General features: G+C 38.3%; 1 pseudogene; it reads left to right on the forward strand.

Moving 5' to 3' along the window:
• The first annotated feature begins 13,962 nt into the window (after positions 1 to 13,962).
• Positions 13,963 to 27,507, forward strand: LOC120529915 (annotated as a pseudogene).
• The last annotated feature ends 473 nt before the right edge of the window (positions 27,508 to 27,980 follow it).

Consider the following 27,980-nt stretch of genomic DNA (forward strand, 5'->3'; position numbering starts at 1 on the left):
CGCGAACTCTTGCAGTGTGAGTTTTCTCTGTTGTTCAAGGTTTTCTTAGTGTTATTCAGTGTTTTTACATTTAGTTTACTATCACGCTGTGCATTCAATGGTGTAATTAACTATATTTGTGCTTAAAAACTAAAAAAAATATATTTACATACAGTTCATACGATCTGGAATGGATTAATTGTATTTACATACAATCCTATGGGGGAAATTACTTCAGTTCATGACCAAATTGGGTTACACCCAGAGTTTTGGAACGAATTATGGTCGTGAACCGAGGTTCCACTGTATTACTGTCAGACAAAATTACAGGCATTTTACGGAAATACAAACCAGTATTACTGAGAGAGAAAATTAAAGGCACACAATACAGTGATGCATATTACAGCCACCTACAAGGTCCCTTGCCATTTAATATAGACTATTCCTACTAATGTTTATGCACTACTGTTCTAGCGCCTGTTATTGTAACGGGCTTAATGTCTAGTTTCTTTATAAGTGAGCAAACTTACAAATTCAGCAGGGGATCAAATAATTATGTTCCCCACTTTATCTTCAAGTGCTGCAGGATGGTACAGTAGTTTGTGCTGCTGCACAGTTTGCTACTGCTCCACATGAGTTTATAACAAGTACTTGAATTTCATACCACACCTTATACAGTAGTTGTTTGCATGGTAAAATGACTGGTGACTTCAAATTACTATGATGATCTGTGCCTGTATTTATCAAGCATCTTAAAAATCTGGCTCAAAAATCTCAAGAGTGACTATTAGGAGCCGGAGTAAACAAATTTTATCAATTTTCTCAATTTAGGAAGCTACTTCTAACTTCACAAGAATTTAGCACAGCTCGTAAATTGTCCTAACTCACTAGGAGCTGTCAGAAGATGGAGGCACATCCTAGGAAAGGCTGAATGTTATGGAAAGGCTGGGCAGAAATTAACTACTATTTTGACAGAGATAGGGTAGTATTTGTAACAAATACTGTACATCACGTAATTGCTCCGTCAACGTGGAGAAGACATGAAATTTCAGATGCAATTAAAGTGTTGGTAACATTATGTTTTTTGGCCACTGTGATAAAGTGAGGCCTACGGCTGATTGTCGTCTTTTAAATAAATAATTGCCTGTTTCACATCGTCAGGTGGGGGCGTGGTACCAGGGCAAGAGGAGGTTCTGTGCACGATGCAGGAGCAGATGGCATTGCACTTAATGCACAGGTGCAGGATCGCCTGTGACCTTAATTGGTGTTGGGAGCTACTGATTGCCTCAGCTGTGCCATGTCCCCATTTTAGAAGGGAAACGTGAGTGCAAGGTAATAGAATCAAAAGGAAAGGAGGTTAGAAAGGTTAACACTAGAATTACCAAAACCTACAAAAAAAATTGTAAACCTGGCCCACCTTAAACCCGTTCGCACCTCTCCATCAGTGTCTTTTGTGCTGTAAATGTGTCGAAAAGCACAAGCAGAAAGCAGCCTGTTAAATATTCCAGCACCTCCATGTTCTGCCAGGTAAACTAAAGAGGCCTGCCACATGAGCAAGGATTAATGCATATGAAGATATGAGAATGGAACAGGCAAAGCCAAAACCAGGAGATCCAAGATATTGAATTACCAAAATCCAATATACAAACCAAATTAAGAGTTAATTGGTGAAACAGAGGTCTTTGCTTTTAAAGACTCATATGCGTGATGTCAGGGTTCCTGAGATAGAACCCTAACAACCAACCACTGCACCTCGAAATGGTGACATAAAATACGACATTCTTTTTATTCTGCACTAATTTTAAAAACAAGATAATGATATTTTGATATAGTAATATAATAGTACTGTATGTAATAGTGTATTTAGACTATAATTCTAAACACCGGAAAAACTTAACACTAAATAAAAAATGCAGGTGAAGCACAAAAAATCATAATAATCTGCCCAAGTTACAACAATAACAAAATAATGCATAGGTTAGCTGTGGACTAGGGAGAAGGCATTTTAGGAAAAGGCAAGCTTAAAAGTTTACGTGAACTTGTGAAACACTGGAGTGCCAGGAGCAGTTTTGTATCAGTACTAAAAATTTTTACTTTGGTATTAATACCAGCTTTTGAACCTGGTACTGGTACCAACATGGTTCCGAAGCAAATAATGCATAACTCCATAAACCCTGCATTACTTCTGCCTCTCTGATATGCCATGTCACCATGTCGTACTACGCATCATTTCCACAATGAGGTTTTGATTGTGTTGAAGCTTATAGTTTCATTTTATAAAGTCTACAAACTACAATCGCCCAGATTTAACACTGCTGTTTTCAAATAAAGATGTGCTACAGCAGAGGTGAACTCAGATGAGGATGAGGGTACCACATCGGAGAAAGAGAACAGAAGCCCTCCGTGCAAGAAATGTCCATTCACATATCATCGGGGCGAGCATGAACGTGACTAAAAGAATAAAGTTGCTAACCTTTACAAGTACCATAAATTTACACCAGTTGTTACAGACTCAAATCAAATGTATGTAATTATTCTATAATAGTAAGAATAAGAGCAGCTCACTACTCAAAACAGAGGCATTCAGGATCGAACCATGAATGTCTTGATTACAAGTCAGCAGTTCTTACCGCTACACCACCAAAGTAGTCGTATTAATGTATAGCTCAGAAAGATGAATAGGGACCACCTTATTAAAAAACATGACAGAGAAACTCATTTTTGTACATGCGTGTTGGTGGATTTAGAAATTGTATTTCACTATTATGTAATTTTATGTGGAAGCTACAAAAGCATTTTATTACATTTATATGGTATCGCATGAGTACCTGGGCTGATGTGCACAAAGGAGTAAAAAATTCCTAGAATAGAAAGAAACAGGTAAGTGTGTGAGGAAAACTTACTGAATTATGTGATATTTACAATCGAGTTACTCAGAGTGCCTTTATTGTTTTTATAGATAGATAGATAGATAGATAGATACTTTATTAATCCCAAGGGGAAATTCACATAATCCAGCAGCAGTATACTGATACAAAACAAAAAAATATATTAAATTATAGAGTAATAAAAATGCATGTAAAAACAGACAATAACTTTCAATAATGCTAGCATTTACTCCCCCAGGTGGAATTGAAGAGTCACATAGTGTGGGGGAGGAACGATCTCATTAGTCTCTCAGTAGAGCAAGACAGTGACAAAAGTCTGTCACTGAAGCTACTCCTCTGCCTGGAGATGACACTGTTAAGTGGATGCAGTGGATTCTTCATGATTGACAGGAGTTTGCTTAGTGCCTGTCGCTCTGCTACAGATGTTAAACTGTCCAGCTTTATTCCTACAATAGAGCCTGCCTTCCTAACAAGTTTGTCCAGGCATGAGAGGTCCTTCTTCTTTATGCTGCCTCCCCAGCACACCACCATGTAGAAGAGGGCACTTGCCACAATCGTCTGGTAGAACATCTGCAGCATCTTACTGCAGATGTTGAAGGATGCCAGCCTTCTAAGGAAGTATAGTCGGCTCTGACCTTTCTTACACAGAGCATCAGTATTGGCAGACCAGTCTAATTTGTCATCCAGCTGCACCCCCAGGTTTTTATAGGTCTGTACCCTCTGCACACAGTCACCTCTGATGATCACGGGGTCCATGAGGGACCTGGGCCTCCTAAAATCCACCACCAGTTCCTTGGTCTTGCTGGTGTTCAGGTGTAAGTGGATTGAGTCACACCATTTAATAAAGTCTTTGATTAGTTTTCTGTACTCCTCCTCCTGCCCACTCCTGATGCAGCCCACAATAGCAGTGTCATCAGCGAACTTTTGCACATGGCAGGACTCCAAGTCGTATTGGAAGTCTGATGTATACAGGCTGAACAGGACCGGAGAAAGTACAGTCCCCTGCGGCGCTCCTGTGTTGCTGACCACAATGTCAGACCTGCAGTTCCCGAGACACACATACTGAGATCTATCTGTAAGATAGTCCACGATCCATGCCACCAGGTGTGAGTCTACTCCTATCTCAGTCAGCTTGTCCCTAAGGAGCAGAGGTTGGATGGTGTTGAAGGTGCTAGAGAAGTCCAAAAACATAATTCTTACAGCACCACTGCCTCTGTCCAGGTGGGAGGGGGATCGGTGTAGCACATAGATGATGGCATCCTTTGCTCCCACCTTCTCCTGGTATGCGAACTGCAGAGGGTCGAGGGTGTGGCAGACCTGTGGCCTCAGGTGGTGAAGCAGCAGCCACTCTATGGTCTTCATCACATGTGACATCAGAGCAACAGGCCGGAAGTCATTCAGCTCACTAGGACGTGATACCATTGGGACTGGGGTGATACAAGATTTTTTCGAAAGCCTCGGGACTCTCAGCTGTTCCAGGCTCAGGTTGAAGATGCGCTGTAGAGAACTCCACAGTTCCAACGCACTGGCCCTCAGCAGTCGTGGCGATACTCCATCTGGACCTACTGCTTTGCTTGCACGAAGTCTCCTCAGCTCTCTGTTCACCTGTGCTGCTGTAATTGTGGGTGGGGATGTCTCACCTATGCTGGTATTAGCAGAAGGATGGTTGGAGGATGCAGTACTCCAAGGTGAGAGTGAGTTAGGGTGGTCAAACCTGTTAAAGAAGTTGTTCATTTGGTTTGCTCTCTCCACGTCTCTCTCGATGGTGGCACCCCGCTTTGAGCTGCAGCCAGTGATGATCTTCATCCCATCCCACACTTCCTTCATGCTGTTATTCTGCAACTTCTGCTACAGCTTTCTCATGTACTGCTCCTTTGCTGCCCTGAGCTGGACTCGGAGTTCCTTCTGCATGCGCTTGAGCTCACACTGATCACCGATATACTGAAATTTGAAAAAAAACCATTAAGAATTCAAATTCAAGCTCATTTTATTACTTTTTTAACTATAATAAAACAACTAATTATTTATGTAAATGTTGAGCTTTAAAATTCTTAGAAAAAGCCTAAAAATAAATGAAAAAGACACACGTTTACTCAGAAATTCATTTGTGTTCTTTGATTCTGGTTACTGATTACATTTTGAAATGAATTGTTCATAAAAAGAAAAAATGCTGACTGAGTAAACTCATATTTTGCTGCATTATGTTTAAATTTGTTTTAAGGCCTATGGTGTATCTCATTTTAACATTTTACTGTTGAGTGGAGCTGTGTGAGTTTAACTGGCCTTTTATAAATTCAGTAGTTATGCTGTTTGTATGAGTATTTGCATGACTTCTCAGTACCTGGGACTGCAGACAAAATATCAACAAATATATGGTGCTGTTGAAGAATCAAAGAAGAATGTTAGAAAAAAAATAGCTAAAGACTAAACAAAAAATATTCAAAATGCTATGTAAAAAGGAAATACAGTAATCCCTCCTCGATTGCAGGGGTTGCGTTCCAGAACCCCCCGCGACAGAAGAAAATCCGCAAAGTAGAAACCATATGTTTGTATGGTTATTTTTATATATTTTAAGCCCTTATAAACTCTCCCACACTGTTAACATTATTAGAGCCCTCTAGACATGAAATAACACCGTTTAGTCAAATGTTTAAACTGTGCTCCATGACAAGACAGAGATGACAGTTCTTTCTCACAATTAAAAGAATGCAAACAGATCCTCCTCTTCAAAGAATGCGTGTCAGGAGCAGAGAATGTCAGAGAGAGAGAGAGAGAGAGCGAGAGAAAAGCAAACAATCAAAAAATCAATACATGCTTTGGGGCTTTTAAGTATGCCGAAGCACCACGATAAAGTGGCATTTTTTAGAGGAGCGTCTGTATCCTCTAGGCAAACAGCCTCTGTGCAAACAGCCCCTCTGCTCAAACCCGCTCCATCAGGCGCAGAGAAAGTCAGAGAGAGTGAGAGAGACAGAGAAAAGCAAACAATCAAGCACCGCGCAGGAAGCAAATCGTCAATCAATCAATCAATCAATCAATCAATCAACATTTATTTATATAGCACGTTTTCATACAAAAAAATGTAGCTCAAAGTGCTTTACAAAATGAATAGAAAAATAGAAGACACAATAAAAAATAAACATAAGTCAACATTAATTAACATAGAATAAGTAAGGTCCGATGGCCAGGGTGGACAGAAAAACAAAAAACTCCAAAAGCTGGAGAAAAAAAATAAAATCTGTAGGGATTCCAGACCATGAGACCGCCCAGTCCCCTCTGGGCAATCTACCTAACATAAATCAAACAGTCCTCTTTGTATTTAGGGTTTTCATGGAAGGACCTCCGTATATCATTGAGGAGTTTTATTTAATATGTAATACGTGCTCTGATTGGGTAGCTTCTCAGCCATCTGCCAATAGCGTCCCTTGTATGAAATCAACTGGGCAAACCCACTGAGGAAGCATGTAGCATAAATTAAAAGACCCATTGTCCGCAGAAATCCGCAAACCAGCGAAAAATCCGTGATATATATTTAGATATGCTTACATTTAAAATCCGCGATGGAGTGAAGCCGCGAAAGTCAAAGCACGATATAGCAAGGGATCACTGTAATGATGCAGTGCCAACATTTACCAAAAAGCTGAACAACTTATAGCCAGTACTACAAATGTGTATGAAGCTTTGCCATTGCATAGTTTTTGAAAGGCCCTTTGCAATTTACACCTTTCCACACAGGCCTCAATTGAAAGCACAATTCAATAAAATAATAGTTTTGCCTTAACAATTTTAAACCTAAAATTCATTTTTGTTGGTAAAATAATGATATTTCTCCCTATCATCAACTGCTTTATGTCTTCTGATTCAGTACAAACTCAGCATTCTAGTCATGCCAGTTAAGAGCAGTATTGCAATGCAATATAATATATAAAAACAGTAAGAATAAAGGAAGAAAATATGAACACTGTTTTATTGGAAAAACAGCCAACATACTATACACTAAGTAAAACAAACTGAATAGAAAAATAAACCACATACCCTCTTTGATAAAAGTAATTAAAATATTTGTGGTGTTTATGAACAATCCTGTGTCAACCTTTTGTATCAGCTAAATAAAAAAGATTAAATAGAATTTCCTTACAGGTAAAAATTCATTGTCAAGTAAAAGCAAAATAAAAGTGAACAGCATTTAATTATACATAAAGCTTGTAAAATACAAGCTGGTAAAAAATATCTAGAAGGAATAATTTATTGTTGCTGTGGTGTTCAACAACAAAAAATTAAAGAATGCTTATCCTGAATATCTGAAGCATGCCACCGGTCCCACAAAGAGTGATAATTTGGATCACTGCTGCACCTCAGTAATGGATGCATAGTGGCTCTTTCTGCGCTGCCACTTCCAACTGTCCGATCACCTTTCAATACTCCAATAGCTTGCAAGCAGAAACTGAAGCATATGGAGCTACGGAGGTAAAGGAAAAACTGCAGATTTTTGAATTAAGTAAAGTTGGTCTTGTTTAGAGACTCATTAAATCTGGAGGCAAGCATTATAACAGGACTCATCAAGAAATGTGTGGAGGAGTTTGTGTCTACGAAAATAATAATCACATTTCTGTCATGAGATGAGTAAGGGAATTAACTGGAAGATTGCTTTAATTGTTAATCATTTTTTAACACTGCTAATAAAATGCATCAAGCACTTTTGCACCTATTTCCTGTTGTTATATGTCCTCATTCACCACAGTCCATTTCGGTCTATGACTATCCATGTCCCGAGTTCAAAGACAAGTATGCCAGCTGGGAGCAATCTGGGCATCATACAGGTGTACAGTGTACTACATTTGCACTGGTTGCATTGCATCCTGCTATGGGACATGCTTGACTCAGATTTGTAAAGCAGTGTTGAAAGTTGTGAAGGCAGCACAGAATGTTACGGACACCCAACTGCCTTCTTTTTATGACATAGATAACACATGCTGCTTTAAAAAGGCAAACAGTGCAATTAAAGGACTGAACCAAGCTGTGCTGCTGCTTTTCTCACTCCTCCCTTAGCGCAGATGGCACAGGACCATTCACATTTGCACCACTAGACTCAGAGAAAGCTTCTATACCCAGTTTATAAGGTTACTAAACAGAAAATCATAATAATAAATGCTGTATGTGTTCTTGTGTACTCTATGTATGCTATTTATTTATTATAATCTTTTTGTAAAAGTGTGTGTCTTTTTGTTTATATTGTACCACTTTAACTATTCTGAGGAGATATGCAAGAAAGAATTTCAATGTGCTATGTAAGCAGGATAATAAATTGGAAGTTAAATTGTTTAAATTTCATACATACATGTTTAACCTCAAGGGGAAATTCAGATATATACAGCAGCCGAAATATAAAAAAGGTTTCAACTCACAGGACAAAAAAATGCAATCAAAAATAGGTAAATAAGTACTAAGAAATATTTGTAAATATATATTGTGCAGAAATAACGAAATGAATACATGCATACTTAAGAGAGTATTAGGACTAAGTTCTGGACGTCAGGAGGAAGCACTGAATTGCCTGAAAGCAGTGGGCAGAAAAGATCACTGCAGGTTCTTCTTAGCACACCATAGTGGAATGAGCCTGTGGCTAAAAGTACTCAAAAAAGAGCACTTCCTGGAGGAGATGGAGTGAATTTTTCATGATGCTGTCCAACTTTGCCACAACAGCTTCCACTGTGTCCAGTGATGAAGCAGACTTTCCTGATAGGTTTGTTCAGGCATTTTGTGTTTTAGCTCATTTGCTTCCCCAGGAGACTGCAGAGTAGTACAATACAATGGATACTACAGACTGGTAAAGCATTTCTAGCAGCTTGGTGCATATATCAAAAGACCTGAGTCACCTAAGGAAGTACAGCCTGGTCTGACCCTTCTTGTAAAGTGTGACTGTGTTTTCAGACCAGTCCAGTTTGCTGTTTTTGTAAACCCTCAGGCTCTGTACCACTTCCACTTTCTTTGTCTGAAAGGTGACTGGCCTCAGAGGCTCTTTGGCATACTAAAAGTCCACCAACAACTCTATTATTTTTGTTGTTATTCTGTTGGAACCTTTCTTTACTATACACTTTAAGGAAAACTGTTATAAGCATTTTGTTTGCTCCATATATTGATGCAATGCTGGGTTCAAATATTTTATTTTGTTAAAAAATGGTAAAGAACTTTTATATAGCAGTAATTTACTATTTTACTGCTTTCCAGACTTGTAAACTTAAAATATTATTATGCATCTTGTTTTGTTGGGTGTGCTTTTTTATGATCCTCATAGACTAGAAAGAACATAAATAATTTCCTTCAAGACCTCTGTAACAGCTGCACCATTTTTTGTTTTACAAAGGTCACGTATATATGACTGTACAAAATCATAGTAAAAATAAAGCAGAGATAATAACCAGAAATACAGGAAATATCTTTAATCACAACTATTTCACTAAAAGCACAGCACAGTACCTAGCCAGAATGCATAGAGACTGAATCCTTATAGAGCTAAAGTAGCTGCAGCTCTGTGAAAAGAATAAGCTTGTTGACACAAGTTGGGATGGCCCTGCTACAAAAACGTCAAGAGTAAAGACTACAGCTGCTTAGGATGAGAACTATGTGTCTGCACAGGTAAAGGGGGTACAGTGGCTGCCATTTGGCTAAGGGACTGCACAATGCGCATAAAAATTAAAAAAGAAAGACTGCCGAATTGCCAAAGATGGGTTATTGGCTGTCTGCATAGGCAAAATAATATAGTAGCTACGAGCTTGCAAGGTAGCTGACAGCATGAACTGGATGGGGTAATGGAGTGGTCATGGTGTCTTGGGTTATGTTCACCAGAGTCAAAAGACACATGAGCAAAGGTAAAGAGACAGACCACTCATGGCATTTGTCCAATTAGAATGTAAAAGTATTGTGCTCATGATGGCACAGGCTTAGCACCACAACAAAGCAGAGTGTGGCCATGCTCAACATACAACGTCACAAAAATCAGGAAACAAAGAGGTAAAAACCAAAACAGAGATCATAAATAAAAGATAACTGCTACACAAAAAAAGAAAATGGTGCAAAAATGAATGCAGCATTACCAAAATTTTGATATTTGACGATAATTTGCACTAGGACATAGTTGCATTAGCCATAGACAACTTGTTGATGCAGAGGAAGGAGAGAGCAAACTTTTAAAATTTTGTTTGACTAAGTTTGTTTTTGACTGGTTTCCATTATCATACCTGGATAATAAGATGATCTGACAGATACATTTTGAGGAATGTGAAAAAGGTTTATTTAGATGCAATTAGATAGTAGCATGCCCAGCAATGGTGAATATTTTGAAAGATCTATTTAAATTGTTTTTCCATTCTCTTTAATCTCTAGTTTTTAAACAAGGTGACACTGTATTTCTTTCTATGAAGAGTATCATAGGTCTTAGATCCATAATGGCAGAAGAACTAAGATTCCATTTAATATAAAACACAGGAGATATATGTTGTACTCTGTTTGCCTGAGGGAGATAATATATCATTCCCTTTAGTTTTTTATAGCAATAATTAATGCCTGTTTTGATATTCTAAAATATTTAATAAAGTGTTTTTGTAAGGAGTTACAGATTTTTGGTAAAATAGTGTAGACAATGTGAAAAGGGGTTACAGATATCTACTTCTGATTTAGATGTCATATAAAAAGATACGGGCAGTCAGGAATGGGCCACTGCTCTTCTTAATGAATATAAATGAGTTAGATAAAGCCATGACAGGGTAGTGAAAGCAAGATTATAAAAAATATCCAGAAAACAAGTAAATCCATATAGAGCAAGTATTCTCTAAATACTATTTCAAGGGAATAAATTTGTTTTTCATATTTGATGGAACATTACACATACAGATTTTGTAGATAAATGTGATATATGTGGAACACTAGAAAATGAAATGTATATTGTATATAGTGTTAGAAAAGGATACAGTTGTGACAGAGTCAATGACTGAAGGGTGGTAGCACAAACGTTTTTGAAACAAATAACACTTTACTATATTTGTCAAAAGTAAGACTTTCAACATTCTTTTATAAAGACATATATGTCTTCTTACATTTGTCTTAGTATGAAAGAGTGTGGGTAAGAGGAATGATCTGTGTTAGCGTGTGTCAAAGGCATTATACATTGCAAGCGGTGGATAAACCTAATATTTTAAGTAAAAAACTTTATACACATTTTTAAACATACTTAAAAAATATGGTAATGAAAGTACTTTAAGCATACAAGGGAACATATGTCAGAACTTTAAATAATTACTTTTTCCATGTACTTGCACTGTCTAGATTTAACCCATGTGACAGAGAGTTATGTTTCCATTCATGAGAAGCCTGTTGACAGAAGATACAGAAGACAGAATTTAAACTTAAGCCACCATGACTTTACTAAGGAAGCTTGGAAAAAAAAATCCCCTCCCGACAGGAAATGTAAGCACACACACAAACAAATACTGGAATAAGTAAACTTACTGTACATTATGCCTGTAAAAAAAAAATTTTAAACGTGTAAGTAAATTGTATAGATCATACAATAATGACTTAATCTTTCAAGTGGAGTCTTCAAACATCTTAATGTGGCCATTATTTACAGGAATCAGTCATGTTAGGGCAGCATATTGTAACTCATCAGGTCATCCGGCTTTTCTTTGTTCTTTGACACTGGAGGAGTTGTCCTGCAATGTAGCTTGTGGTTCTGTTCTCAGGGAAATTACTATCAGGGTGCTTAACCTGTGTTTATTCATGGTGCAATGCCCACTGCTAGCCCTGTCATCACTGACATCTATACTAATAAAAGGCAAAGCCCTCAATGACTGACTGACTGACAAACTGACTCACTCTTCACTAATTCTCCAACTTCCCGTGTAGGTAGAAGGCTGAAATTTGGCAGGTTCATTCCTTACAGGTTACTTACAAAAGTTAAGCAGGTTTCATTTCGAAATTCTACGCGTAACGGTCATAACTGAATACTACTTACGTACATATATACAGCCATAGCCTGCAGCTCGGTCACCGTGTGAGGTGGAGTTGCATCCCCCCATCACCATGCCTCCCATGTAGTTGGCTGCCTGCCTATATTGTGTCCTCCATCCCCACGCCTCCCACGTAATTGACTGCCTGCCCATATAAGGCCATCCGTCAGAAGCACTAATCTCTTATTTAACCTATATTACAAGTATATACACATATATACTTTCTTTTAAAAGTTCATAATCACACAGCCTGGGAAGTGTGCAGTGAATCTGGCGACCAATCCTGATGTGCGCCACGGACGCGTTTACTTAATTTAAATGTAAAGAAGCGATCTCACTGGCTCAGCGACAGTTCCTTTATTATACTAGCAGGCAAATCCACAACTTCATAGAGACGCTGCTGAAAATGAAAGAATGCAAGATATCAAGGTAAAGAAACAGAAAGAATATCTTATTTATAAAGTTAGGCATGTTTCATGTCCTATTACAACACCCAAGAGGGTGAAACAGGTGTACCCCCTAAACTGTATATATAGATGGGGAAACCACTCCTTACTATTTCTGCTACTTCCAATTTTCCCATGCTCATCCTTTACACTGTACTTACAAACGTTAAGTATGTTATCATTTCGTGTTGTGCCCCGTAATAAACTTTTCAAAATAATGTCTTCTTTTTGGCAGTTCTCGCCATTACGCCATAAGGAAGTTTAGGAACTGAGCTCTCCTTTTGGCAGTTTCATTCCTTATTTCCATTAAAAGAAGATTTATTTCACACACAAGGGCCACCCCTGGTCTCCCTTCCTTTTTCCACACGGCCGGTCTCCACACACCTACCACGTGGTTGGCTCCCTGCCTATATACATTAACGACATCCTGTGCTCATGTGCCTCCTCACTCGCTTCCTTACTGTCCCCAGCTGTTCTTGCTCACTGCTCCCTTCTTCTTTATTTTACCGCTTCAAGCCTGTTAATGCTCGCCTTGCTTCACGTCTGCCTGCTGGTGACTCCTGCCTTTTCATTTACTCCACCGCTTTACTACGAAACTTACAACCACCACAACTTTGTAATGGCACCAGGCTTTAGATCGAATCTCTGCAAAAGAACCTCATTGAGGCAACTGTCTTCACTGAAACAGGCTCAGAGAAGACTGTATTTATTCCTTGCATCCCTCTCATACTCTCTGACCTCCCATTCCAGTTCAAACGCCTCCAATTTCCAGTAAGGGTTTGCTTCGCTATGACAATAAATGAGTCCCAGGGCCAGACTCTAAAAAAGGTCGGCATTGACTCGACACAAGATTGCTTCTCACTTGGCCAGCTGTACGTTGCATGCTCAAGAGTAAGCTCAGCAGACATTTTACAGCCTGAGGGCAGAACTGCAAGCGTTGTTTACAAAGAGATCCTTACATCCTAAAAATGTGTACTTCTCATACACAACATTTACAATCATACTCATCATTCTCAATACTAAAATAAGCCTACGACATTTACATTGACAATCACGTTGTGTTATTTTTAAAATGTTACCTTCTTTTTTCATAACTTCTTTAACACACTACTTCTCCGCTGCAAAGTGCGGGTATTTTGCTAGTATTCTTATAAAAATAAATTATATGAAGACTACATACATATATATATATATACAGGTCAAATTCCATTACAACAAATATCGTTACAATTAAATTTTTATTACAAATAATTATTTTTATGGTCCCAACAGTTTTCTCATAAGACAGAGTCTATAAAAATCTTGTTACTACGAAATACATTCAGCGGATACTTTCATTCGGGCATTTCAAGGTCTTTTGCGCACTTTGTGGTAATGAATCATCCACAGAGCAGTTAGTTCTGTGGTCGCAGCTCAGTTGTGCACAACGATCCCCGAACATAAACATTGCAAATTATTCTCTTTCTTCATACTGTTTATTTCCTGTGTTTGTTTTCTGTGGTGTTCCATGATACTTTTTGCTTATTGCTCGTCAACATTTGAAAAGCATCCATTGGAATTTAACTCATTGTCACCCTCCTATAGAAATGGCAGATACAATAACAGTTCACATTAGAAAAAGAAAACAACATTTTTGCCGCAAAAAGAAAAAAGTACATTGCCAGTGAATTTGGCATTTCGCCACTGACATTGCCAAATTTCTTGAAAGTCAAAAATAGAAGAAAAATCTTGGGTTGCAAACCTAGGGCCTCAGAGCAAATGTATGTGAACCGCTGCATTTGAAGATGTCAGAAAAGCAGTTGTTATGTGGTTCAGTGATGTTCATTCAAGAAACATTCCTGTTAGTGGGCCATTTATTCAAGAAAAAGCAAAGTCACTGTCTATCTTCTTGGGCCACGAAGATTCTACTGCCAGATGGCGTTTGCTAATTCGCTTTCGGGATCATTTTAGAATTGCAGCCAAAGCAATCCGTGAAGAAGAATCTGCAGTTTCAATTGAAAAAGCAAATGAATGGTGTGCAGGTGAAGTCAGGAAAATCATTTCAGCTTATGAACCTGAAGGCATCTACAATGCTGATGAGACTGGAATCTTCTACCAGCTGCTACCGAATTGCAATTTAGCACTCAAAGGTGATCCATGCCGAAGAGGAAAAAAATCTAAACAAAGGTTGACAGCCCTACTTTGCTGCAGTTCATCTGGCAGCCACAAAGGTATTCCTCTCATTATTGGCAAGTCGACCAATCCTCTGTGTTTTAAATACATTACATTTCTTCCCTGCGAATAAAAAACAAACCAGTGAGCTTGGATGACTGAAGACATTTTGGGAAACAGGCTGCAACAACTTGACAAAGATATGAAGAATAAGAAAAGGAAGATTCTGCTTATGATTGATAACTGTGCTGCCCACAGCATGCTTCCACATTTAGATAATGTTCACGTTGAGTTCCTCCCACCCAGTTGCATGGCAGTGCTTTATTCATTGCATTTGGGCATCATTCACACCCTGAAACTGTATTATCGCAAGGAAATACTAAGACAAATTTTCATCAATATAACTTGTAGACAGGAGGAGATGAAAATTACAACAACATTTATTTATATAGCACATTTTCATACAAAAAGTAGCTCAAAGTGCTTTATATAATGAAGAATAGAAAAATAAAAGACACAGTAAGAAAAATAAAATAAGTCAACATTAATTAACATAGAATAAGAGTAAGGTCCGATGGCCAAGGTGGAAAGAAAAACAAAAAAACTCCAGACGGCTGGAGAAAAAATAAAATCTGTAGGGATTCCAGACCATTAGACTGCCCAGTTCCCTCTGGGCATTCTACCTAACATAAATGAAACAGTCCTCTTTGGATTTAGGGTTCTCACGGAAGGACTTGATGATGATGGTCACGTAGACTTCTGGCTTTTAATCCATCCATCATTGTTGGAGCATCATGATGCTTTGAGTAGGTGGTGGTGGCGCAGGCCACCACCACAAATAAACCAGAAAAAGAAACAGAAGAGAGAGTAGGGGTCAGTACGAATTTTAGAGCCAGCATGAATAGTTATTATGATGAATTGAACATACAGAGTATCAGGATTAAGTTAAAGTGAAGTTATAAAAGGCCATGTTAAAGTAATGTGTTTTCAGCAGTGTTTTAAAGTGCTCTACTGTATTAGCCTGGCGAATTCCTATTGGCAGGCTATTCCAGATTTTAGGTGCATAACAGCAGAAGGCCGCCTCACCACTTTTAAGTTTTGTTCTTGGAATTCTAAGGAGACACTCATTTGAGGATCTGAGGTTACGATTTGGAATATAAGGTGTCAGACATTCCGATATATAAGATGGGGCAGATTATTTAAGGCTTTATAAACCATAAGCAGAATTTTAAAGTCAATCCTGAATGACACAGGTAACCAGTGTAGTGACATCAAAACTGGAGAATGTGCTCGATTTTCTTTTCCTAGTTAGGATTCTAGCAGCTGCATTCTGCACTAGTTGCAAACGATTTATGTCTTTTTTGGGTAGTCCTGAGAGGAGTGCGTTACAGTAATCTAGTCGACTGAAAACAAACGTGAACTAATTTCTCAGCATCTTTCAGTGATATAAGAGGTCTAACTTTACTATATGTTTCTTAAGTGAAAAATGCTGTCCTAGTGATCTGATTAATATGCGATTTAAAATTCAGATTACAGTCAACAATTACCCCTAAGCTTTTTACCTCCGTCTTGACTTTTAATCCTAATGTATCCAGTTTATTTCTAATAGCCTCATTGTATCCATTATTGCCAATCACTAAGATTTCAGTTTTCTCTTTATTTAACTTGAGAAAGTTACTATTCATCCATTCTGAGATACAAGTCAGACATTGTGTTAGTGAATCAAGAGAATCGGGTCATCAGGTGCTATTGATAAGTACAGCTGTGTGTCATCAGCATAGCTGTGGTAGCTCACGTTGTGCCCTGAGATAATCTGACCTAACGGAAGCATGTAGATTGAGAAGAGCAGCGGACCCAGGATAGAGCCTTGTGGAACACCATATTGGATATCATGTGTCTTTGAGTTGTAATTACCACAACTAACAAAGAATTTTCTCCCTGTCAGGTAGGATTCAAACCAATTTAAGACACTGCCAGAGAGGCCCACCCATTGACTAAGGCGATTTCTAAGAATATTATGATCAATGGTGTCAAATGCAGCACTCAGATCTAAGAGGATGAGAACAGATAAATGGCCTCTGTCTGCATTCATCCGCAAATCATTTACTACTTAATGAGTGCAGTTTCTGTGCTGTGATTTGTTCTATAACCTGACTGAAATTTATCAAGAATAGCATGTTTATTTAGGTGGTCATTTAACTGCATAATGACTGCCTTCTCCAGAACTTTACTTAAGAAAGGCAGGTTAGAGATGGGTCTAAAATTTTCAAGAGCCAAAGGGTCAAGATTATGTTTCTTAAGTAGGGGTTTAACTACAGCAGTCTTAAGACAGTCTGGGAAGACCCCCGTATCTAATGACGAATTTACTATGTCAAGAACATTATCAATTAGCACGCCCGATACTTCTTTGAAAAATTTGTTGGTATTGGGTCAAGGACGCATGTGGAGGGTTTTAATTGAGATATTATTTTTTGTAAATCAGGTAAATCTATCCCAGTGAAAGAGTTTAATTTGTTTATAACAGAATGCTGGGGTTTAGGAGGAACCTTAGTGGTGGGGAGATGTTATTTCTAATATCATTAATTTTTTGATTGAAAAATACAGCAATAGCCTCACAGGTTTTACTGGAAGTACTTAGGAGGCATTCCTTTGAGTTACCTGTGTTTAGCAGACGATCAATTGTAGAAAATAAGACTCTGGGATTACTAGCATTGTTATTTATAATCTTAGGGAAATAGCAGCACCTCTCAAGATGGACAGTGTTATTGTATTCTGTTATTTTAACTTTTAATATTTCATAGTGGATAGTTAGTTTAGTCTTCCTCCATTTACGCTCAGCTCTATGGCATGTACTCTTTAAATCAGACACTCTTTGGGTCTTCCATGGTATAATAATGCTAGAAGATTTTTAACTGTCTTTTCAGGTGCAACTATGTCAACAGCAGCTCTCACTTTAGTATTAAATCTTTCCACCTTACTATTTACATTATCCTCGCTATTATAGTTGGCACTATAAACGGACTGATTGCTTAGAATGTTTGTAAGTTTTAAAGCTGCTGATGAGTCAAAGAAGCGTTTTTTTAACAATATGCTTCTCATGGGTGTTTTTTATCATTATTTCTATATTAAAAAGTAGAAGAAAATGGTCTGATAGACCAATATCAATGACCTGCTTTATATCAACTTTAAGTCCTTTAGTAATCACTAAGTCTAACGTATGACCTGCTTAATTAACGTGAAAGAAGCATTTGAAATTATGCAAACGCCTGGACGCAACTTAAAAAATGCACTATAGCGACAAATACAGAATCTCATTACTATGAATTTTTCATTATAACAAAATATGTTTTATGTCCCTGGCACTTTGTTGTAACAGAATTTGATGTAAACACACTCACACATATATATCTTCTTATATAATACGCTACCGTGACCGTCCACGATTTTATATCACCTGTAGCTTGACCTGAAATTTGGTACACATATACTACGTGGAATCTACTATCGGCTTCAGGATGATGATTGACCTCCAAGGTTATTCCTCTTTTTATTTTTATTTTATTTTATTGTAGAATCAACTCATGGCAGAGGACAGCAGGGAAGTACATGCATACAGGCGCCGTTCTCATCCCTACTACCTTCGCCGTCACTTCCCCTACCTCTTCATATCTTAAATCATTCTTGAGGCAGATTGAAGACTTAAGTAGCAGCTTAAGTGAAAAATTAAGGAAAATGTAAAAGTAATTGCAACACAAACACTGATTTAATCACTTTTAATGCAAAAAGATGCCAACAAAAGAAGAGAAGAAGCGGGCCGCTAGGGTGGAGCTGCTCCAGAAGCAGCAAGCACATCAACCTCTGAGCAAACGAATGCTATACGTACAGAGAAAGATTATGAAAACTATGAATGCTCAAGTCAAGTCTATTGTGCCGTTACTGGTATATATATATATATATATATATATATATATATAGTGGTGGATGGCTGGAGATCTTGCCCAGCCAGGACACCTGGAAGGAGGAAGGACAGGAAGAGGGACAATACTTCCCCAAAGCCACAAGAGGACAGCCGCCCTGGTCTGCATTGGGGCCACAGGATCACAGCTTAGAAACTCAACCCCGTTGGAGCCCGTGGCCATCACCAGGGGGCGCCAAAGAATGATTATAGAGCCTTGGACTGCAGCACTTCAGCCACACCCGGAGCATACACCTTGCATTTCTAAAGCAGACCTCTAATACACTCACCATGCTTGCAGGTTTCACAGTATATTGTGACAAGTCTGGGTAAGCTTTTGTTCTCTAGATCCAGTTTAGGTACAGAGGAAACACACTTTCATGCAGACAGTAGTCGGGGAAATGCTTGATCTGCTGCAGTCGTGCACAAGTGTTATATCTTGCAGTAACAAAAAAACCTTTATAAATGATAATTTGACTAATGACAACAGTTCTTTCCCACCTGTGGTTCTTGTGTCCTGCAGACATTTCATGGCACTTGTGACCCCACTCCTCTGCAGGGAGACCGCTCTAAAAATGGAGCATTTGAATTGTTTAATTTCAGGAAGTAATAAGTGGACTTAAATGCCACTGAAAATTAATTAAATTTGACTTTTGTTTTGAAAGACTCCAAGGACTGTGTCTACAAGTTCAAGAATAAATAGTGCATTTATAGTACCCTTTAAATTTCCCTACAGAGAATGTAGTTTGTTGTGTTTTTGTGAAATGTGGCTAACAACTAGCATCCCAGATACTAACGTGGAGCTACCCGGGTTTAGCACAGTTAGAGCGGACAGAGGTGCAAATACCTGCGGGAAGCAGAAAGGAGGAGGACTCGCTCTCTATGTGAACACAAGGTGGTGCAACCCTGGACATGTAAATGTCAAAATCTCCACTTGTTGCAGGGACATCGAACTGTTGCCCGTAAGTCTGCATCACTACTACATGCTCAGTGAGTTTGGACTCGTCATTGTTGTTATTGTTTACATCCCTCCTTGAGCGGACATGGAGATAGCAGGTGACATCATCCATGCTGCTGTTGCTAAACTACAAACACAGCACGTCAAGGCACTTGTGCTAATCTCTGGAGATTTTAACCATGTGACGCGGGACAAAACATTACCTGTATGTGGATTGTAACACCCGGGGAAATAGGACTATTGACCTACTGTATGCAAACATTAACGACGCATACAGCGCCACCCCGATGCCTGCGCTTGGGAAAGCAGATCATAACCTGGTTCTGCTTCAGCCTCACTACAAACCAAGAGTGAGGGAGCTACCTACAACCACACGCTCATTCAGGAAGTGGTCCCCTAAGGCAGTGCAGGCTGTGTGAAATGGGATGAAGATCATCACTGGCTGCAGCTCGGTAATGGGGTGCCAACATCGAGAGAGATGAGGAGAGAGCAAACCTGAGTACTGCATCCTCCACCCATCCTTCTGCTGATACCAGCATAGGAGATAATTTCCTCCCACCCACAATTACAGCAGCCCAGGTAAGCAGAGAGCTGAGAAGACTTTGTGCCAGAAAAGCAGTGGGTCCAGATGGAGTATCACCATGACTGCTGAAGGCCTGTGCATTGGAGCTGGGGAGTCCTCTACAGCGCATCTTCAACCTGAGCCTGGAACAGGGGAGAGTCCCAAGGCTTTGGAAAACATCTTGCATCACCCCATTCCCAAAGGTATCACGTCCTGGTGAGCTGAATGACTTCCGGCCTGTCACTCTGACGTCACATGTGATGAAGACCACGGGACGACTGCTGCTTCACCATCTGAGACCACAGGTCCGCCACGCCCTCGACCCTCTGCAGTTCTCATACCAGGAGAAGGTGGGAGCAGAGGATACAATCATCTATATGCTACACCGATCCCTCTCCCAATTGGACAGAGGCAGTGGTGCGGTAAGATTTATGTTTCTGGACTTCTCCAGCACCTTCAACACCATCCAACCTCTGCTCCTTAGGGACAAGCTGACAGACATGGCAGTAGATTCATACCTGGTGGCATGGATCGTGGACTATCTTACAGACAGACCTAAGTATGTGCCTCTTGGGAACTGCAGGTCTGATATTGTGGTCAGCAGCACAGGAGCGCAGCAGGTGACTGTGCTTTCTCTGGTCCTGTTCAGCTTATATAGATAGATACTATAGATAGATAGATACTTTATTAATCCCAAGGGGAAATTCACATACTCCAGCAGCAGCATACTGATAAAAACAATATTAATTAAAGAGCAATAAATGCTCAGTGCAAATTAAAAAATGCAAGGTGAAGAGTGTGAGGCAGGTATAACAGTCTATAATCTTGTGTAGTGTTAACATCGGACTTCCAATACAACTTGGACTCATGCCACATGCAAAAGTTCGCTGATGGCACTGTTATCGTGGGCTGCATCAGAAGTGGGCAGGAAGAGGAGTATAGGAACCGAATCAAGGACTTTGTTAAATGGTGCGACTCAAAGCACCTACACCTGAACACCGGCAAAACCAAGGAGCTGGTAGTGGATTTTAGGAGGACCAGGCACCTCCTGGACCCTGTGATTACCAGAGGTGACTGTGTGCAGAGGGTGCAGACCTATATATACCTAGGAGTGCAGAGCTGGATGATAAATTGGACTGGACTGCCAATACTGATGCTCTGTATAAGAAAGGACAGAGCCAACTATACTTCCTTAGAAGACTGGCGTCCTTCAATATCTGCAATAAGATGCTGCGGATGTTCTATCAGATGGTTGTGACAAGCGCTCTCTTCTACGCGGTGGTGTGCTGGGGAGGAAGCATAAAGAAGAGGGATGCCTCACGCCTGCACAAACTGGTGAGGAAGGGAGGCTCTATTTTAGGCACAGAGCTGCACAGTTTCACATCTGTGGCAGAGTGACGGGTGCTGAGCAGGCTCCTGTCAATCATGAAGAATCCAATGCATCCACTGAATACAGTAGTATTATCTCCAGACAGAGAAGCAGCTTCAGCAACAGATAATAATAATAATAATTCTTGCTGTCACTGTCCTGCTCCACTGACAGACTGAGGAGATCGTTCCTCCACCACACTATGCGACTCTTCAATTCCACCTAAAACATTAACACTACACAAGACTATAGACTGTTATACTTGCCTCACACTCTCCACCTTGGATTTTTTACCTTGCACTGCGCTTTTATTGCTCTTTAATTAATATTGTTTTTTATAAGTATGCTGCTGCTGGAGTATGTGAATTTTCCCTTGGGGATTAATAAAGTATCTATCTATCTATCTATCTATCTATCTATCTATCTGGGATTGCTGCATGCAGACTCAGTTGTGAGAGTTAGGAGGAGGATTTATGCATTACTGATTGTTTATATGGTTGTTGGGAATTGAGTTGGTGAGCCCTAAAAACTATTCAGATAACCTGAATTGCTGGAGGTTGTAGTTCCTGGCACCACTGTTGTACCACAGACCATGTCTTTTTACCATTTATATCCTGCATTCTTGCTTTTTGTCCTTTTCCTTCCAGCTTTATGAGTTATATATCAGTATCTTTGAACGTTTGGAGCCAGGGACAGAATATTAAGGGAAAATCTCCATAATTACCTGCACAAGAAAGTTGACATAGCTTTCCTGAAAGAATCTGAACTGCTGTCCAAAAATGAGCCTAGATTTTACAATGTTATTTCTACTCTACCTGCTCATCATGATAATATAGATTTTACGATATAAGTCTTGAAGGATTATTTGAAATCAAGTGTCAGACAGTTTAAGGATGTTATGTAGAGATCTCCAAGGTCAGAACACAATAAGAAAATAAACTGATTATGTGATTATTTTATTTTATTTATTTTTATTAATTTTATTACAATCCATACAAAGCAATCAAGTTTTTACAAAGAGAAAAATTAAGTTAAGAACAGATCGATCCCCACCCCACTGATTATGTGATTAAAGGGATATGCTAAACACAAAGTCAAAGTAATACTAAAGTTGAAACCAGAATTTTCCTGGCAAAAACATGTGTGTGTATACTGAGAAGGGCGTATTGCCTGATAACTCTTAATTTTGGTATACTTCTGTATGTAATATATCAGGATGTAACCGTAACTTACAGCAATCTAGGTATGACCTCAAAAGAAACTGCCATGTTTTTTTTCTTTTTGTCTAATGAATAAGCTAGGTAATAAAAGGGAGGATTTTTTTCCTTTTAAGCAATCTGTCTCGTCCTCAATCAGTTGCACTCTGCTGGGAGTGGGGGGTGGAGGGGCAGTCTCTCAGTCTCTTTAACTCATCAAGAATAAAGAATAAAGAAATTGCTTTTTATTTTAAATTGGTGTTGTTGTCTCTCGTTGTTTTTGAGTTCAGCGTCCACATGTGTCAGTTATATGGGTTTACTAAGATGGCACTCCAACTCCTTATCTGTGTTCTTCATGTAATTTTACAATATATTTTTTGCATTTTTTTTTACAAAAAAAACTCAGTTTAGGGGTGCAGGATCCATAACCTTCTCTGACAGCACTTGGCACAATTCAGGAAACAGTCATGAGCAGGGCCAAATTCCATTACATGGCTTGTTGATGCACAAAACCACAAAGGGGCCAAATTAGAGACACCAGTTAACCTAACCAACCACCATGTCTTTGGGAGTGGAAGTATCTGGAGGAAAATCCATGTGGATACAGGGAGAAACTGCAAACCCTACACAGACAATATCCAGTGGATCCAGGAGACAACAGTGCTACTTACTATGCTTCCTAGAATTATATTGTTTCATAAACACTTTATACAGATATCTTTAAATCTGATTGTTTTTTATGTATGCATTTAGAAATATACTGACTGTGAAATGTAAATAAATAAATGCTGCTTTAATTAAATTACATATGTAAATTTGTATTGTATTTGTTAAAACATTTCTAGAATTGTCTCCATTACTTATATCTTTTTGTATATTTATTGACTTCCAAATTTCCCATTTGCCAAATACAGTTCGTTTAAAAAGAAGGAAAGCACAGTGGTGAATGTTAATTCGTGTCCTGTGCTGTCATGCGTGACAGCAGTCTAAATAGCTTGCACATTTAATAAGTTTCTACGTGTATGTGATTTTTGTAGCTTTATCTTCTGTATTGTAACACATAAAATAAAACTGACAAAACCTCTCCATTTCCTTTTCCATTTTCTACCCAAACTTGTATTTTCTTTCTACAAATAAAGAAGGACATATTACAACAAGCTGTGGTGCCTTTACAAATCATGTATCCTCTATTTGCATACTAGGGTCATATTTGCATACATTCTTTGTTAAAAACCATTTGAAATAATATATTATTCCACCCTCTGCTTGAGTAATGCTTCATTTTTGTAAGTAGAATGAGAATTGTGCAGCACAACATTTGGCCAGTTCCTGATAACAGCTGAATTGTTTATTTTTTAAATAATAATATGAACTTGAAGGTTATAAATAATACAGTTAATGTCATATTAATTGCACAGAGAAGTACAGAAACTCATCTACAACCAAAAAAAGGTCTTGATCACAGTTTTTTGAAGCAGTTTAACAGAGATGATGGCTTAAAGCTTAAAAATGGAAAGTAGAGACATTCTACTCAGAGATCTTGGAATTATTACGTGGGGATAAAGCTTATGAAAATGAGCAAAATACTGGAATTCTGTAAGGTAAGCTTAATGTCCAGAATAAACTGCTGACAACCTAATTTTGGGATAAGAACTTTTCAAGCCTGTGAAACAGAATTTCAAAGAAATGTGAGTAACAACACCAACGGAATAGCATTAATGCATTAAATAAGATGTCTAAAGTTAAATTTAAAAAAAAAAAATAGGATTAGACACAGAAGATTCAAAATATGTAATGTGTCATGCAATTAGTTACAAAGTATGCACAAGTCATGATTCTTGCCTTTGATCTCACTATACGTTATAAGACCTGTTTATGTAAACGCCAATACTACTTACTTTCATCTATTTATAACACCTCTTAAATACTCTCATTTTCTGTTTTATTTACATACTGAATATGCCAGACTGAATAAATAAGTCAGGCTGTCTTTACCAGTATATCTTAACCAGTAATAAATGACATGGGCATAAAACTTCGACTTTTCTCATAGTTACAAGGATGAGTTAAACTCAAATATTGGTTCTATTCATTTCTATTGTGTTTTTGTATGTTAACTGGAGCATCTTAACAACTGAAACTATCAGCTTTGTTTGTGTGTCATGCAGTTTAAAACAATAGTAATAAATCACTTATCTAAGATAAATGAATATGTAAAAAAGGCTTAGAAAGAAAGAAATGACAGTTTTTGGTTTTATGCATCAACACTATATACAAGTAAAAACTTATGCTTTTTAAAATTAGTTTGAAATTAATACCATTAATATCTTTAACAATACTTTTTTTCCTCAATATTATATAAACAACAAATAAAATTTCCATCAAACTTACCAACATCAGAGAATGTAATAGGCATGAAAAAGGCCCTCAGACAAGCACTATCTCTGCCTTTATTCCTGCAGATAATTAAAATATGAACTGCTGCTTATCTCTTATGGCATTTAGATGACACAACATTTCAAGTAAAATAAAAATGATCCCTTACTATCTCAGGTATATGTTAATGTGTATGTTGTTTATGTAAATTCTAGTGGAAACACTTAAAGGGCTACATTTTACAATCTAATAATGTAACTGCAACCATATTCTTGTTAAAATTTTTTATATATTTGTAATTTATTATTACCTAACAAAAAATTACACAATGTACCAATAATTCCACATAGATATGTTATTGTTTAAGGCTGTGACAATTTTTTTTCTAATTTCAAATAGATTGCTTTTCAAGAAAAAGTGACTAACATTAAGGAAACTAATTGGGAGACTAATTTCATGGCAAGTGTTTAAAAATGTAGTATTCTTCTTGCCATGGTTAAATATACAACTAAAAAGTAAATTTTACAATAAACAACTTTTATTTAAATTATTAACTTATCAATTAAAACATATAATAAGCTATTTTTGTTAGCTATTTTCATTACATGTTGCAAGACTTACAAAGCATAAACTCCTCATGTCTATTTTCACACCCACTCTTTTTACTTACTGAGGGTTGTGGGTAATTAACTTAAAGCTATGTCCCGTTATGTAATTTTTTTCAGCGACTTTCAGTAGTAGCCTTTATTTACATAAACGTAGGGAGTCTGAGGCAGTTGTTAGTGTCCAGTGAAGAAGATTACTTAATATACCTAGCATCTTAGTCCAACTAGTCTGCAACTTGCTCTGACAAAAATCAAACAGTGGTGGGTTGAGTGTAAATGAGTGATGATAGCTAATAAGTGCTCATCTGGAAGTACAATGCACACAGTGCAGCGACAAGGAGTAATTAACATGCATGTTCTGAACCTCACAAACAGAAGAAAGACTCATCTTTCAAATGTCTCTTGTTTTATATACTAAAACTGAATAAAAAAAAAAAACAGACTGCAGCTGAATGCACCCTAAATGTTAACCCTTCATACAGTCCTAGCTCTATTTGACAGCACGTTATTAGCTGTTACAAATAGGGGTGACCAATGATCTGCTGGAAAGTTGGCATGTTTTCAGTTGTTTAAATAGATTGGCTCCAGCAGACCCCCGTGACCCTGTGTTCGAATTCAGCGGGTTGGAAAATGGATGGATGGATGTTCCAGCAATGAGGTTAGCTACTGAGACTGAGATCATTATTTTGTTTCTTATTTTTGGACTGCCATTTTGTGTCTTTGATTTAAATTAGGGTTAGGGTTAGGGTTTACTGTGTTATTAATAACAACTAACTTCTGTTGGTGTCACGTGGTGGATGTGGTGTGAGATGCCATATTAAAGATAGTAGCACCTATCGGCAAATTCTAAACTTTTGGACTTGTGAATATTTAATTCAAGATATTAAAGATATGGATAAGTGGATATGTTTCAGTTACTAAGGAATAGTACTTTCTCACACTTTTCATGGACAAGATATCAAGACACAGTCAAAGCTTAGAAAGTACTCAGTTTGAAAACCTGCAGATTGCAGCTTTGCTGTTTAAAGGTGATGCTGTCCGCTTGGCTTCAAAAAAACAGATATCTCCAGCACACACTGAAACAGTAGATGACTGTTATGGATTTTGAATGAAAATTAGAATCTCCAAATTTCTGGCCCATGTCCTCTTCTGGAAAAGAGCGTTTTGCTTTCTTCAGGTAAGGGTTTAACACTGCAAAAACCTGAGGGTCTTGATGAGGGAGGAAATAGGTGATTATGATACTCCCATTCTCACTTATGATTGCAAGATCATAAGTACTAGCAGCCAAAATAAGGCTTCTACACATTGGTACACTCCATAACAGGGTGAGGAGCCAAACAATACAGGATGTCTTTTGGAGTTGAACTGCTGTTCTTCAGGGCAAATAGTAGACAGATGAGATGTTTTTGCAATGTATTTAGAATGCTTCCTCCACCAGAATGTATTCAAGATATGGCCTACTAAGAGACATTTTAGGGACAGTTCCAGGACATGCTGGAGGGATTATATCTTTCGAATTGAGTATTTACCTACAGGACCACAAAGATGTGAAGTGATCTGCCTACTTGTTTAAGAGATATTTAAATTCAAGCTGAATACTCATTGTTTAAGTCTACCATACCATGACTGTGGTTACCGATTTGCAATTCATATTGAAACTCTGTTCGATGGTGATGTGCATAAATATATAAGTGTGGCAATCATTGTAAACTTTAACTGACCCTCCTCTATTCTGAATCTTTTCTAGTTATCCTAATAGAGAACGCGGCAACATTATCATATTGCCAAGCTGCTACTCCTGCCCAAGGGAATAACACCAGAGGTATTGGAAAACCTGAAATCTAAGAATGATTTTTTTTGTTTTGCTAATTTAGGGACTAATTGGAATGCAGAGGCAGCACACCCAGACTGTTGCTGCATTTTGGTAATAAGCTTCACAAAACAGTTGGTCCACAGTTCCAAGGGCAGCATGAAATCTGCATTGACCTTCCTGCTAGTGACATTCAAATACCAGATGTAGCATCTGCTCTATTACCTTACCTAGATTTGCTCAGGATTCCTGAGGCCTTTCAGCCTTCTTTTAAAAATGGACAATCCTAGACAATCTCCCAGTCTACAGAGGCTCTTGTCGCCCTTCACTTAACAATGAACTAACAGCTTAACTAAAACACTACAACATATAGCGCTTTTAGCGTTTATGATTATCTATACTAATAAAAGGCAAAGCCCTCACTGACTGACTCACTCACTCAGGCTGAAGGCTGAAATTTGGCAGGCTCATTCCTTACAGCTTACTTACAAAAGTTGGGCAGGTTTCATTTCGAAATTCTACGTGTAATGGTCATAACTGGAACCAGTTTTTTTCCATATACAGTAATGGACTTTAGCTTGATGGCTGTGGGTGGCGGAGTTGCGTGTCACATCATCACGCCTCCCACGTAGTCATGTGAACTGACTGTGAACGCCAGTACGTAGAAAACAAGGAAAAGCTCC

The sequence above is a fragment of the Polypterus senegalus genome, chromosome 5 (assembly GCF_016835505.1).
Source record: "Polypterus senegalus isolate Bchr_013 chromosome 5, ASM1683550v1, whole genome shotgun sequence".
Taxonomy (NCBI): Eukaryota; Metazoa; Chordata; class Cladistia; order Polypteriformes; family Polypteridae; genus Polypterus; species Polypterus senegalus.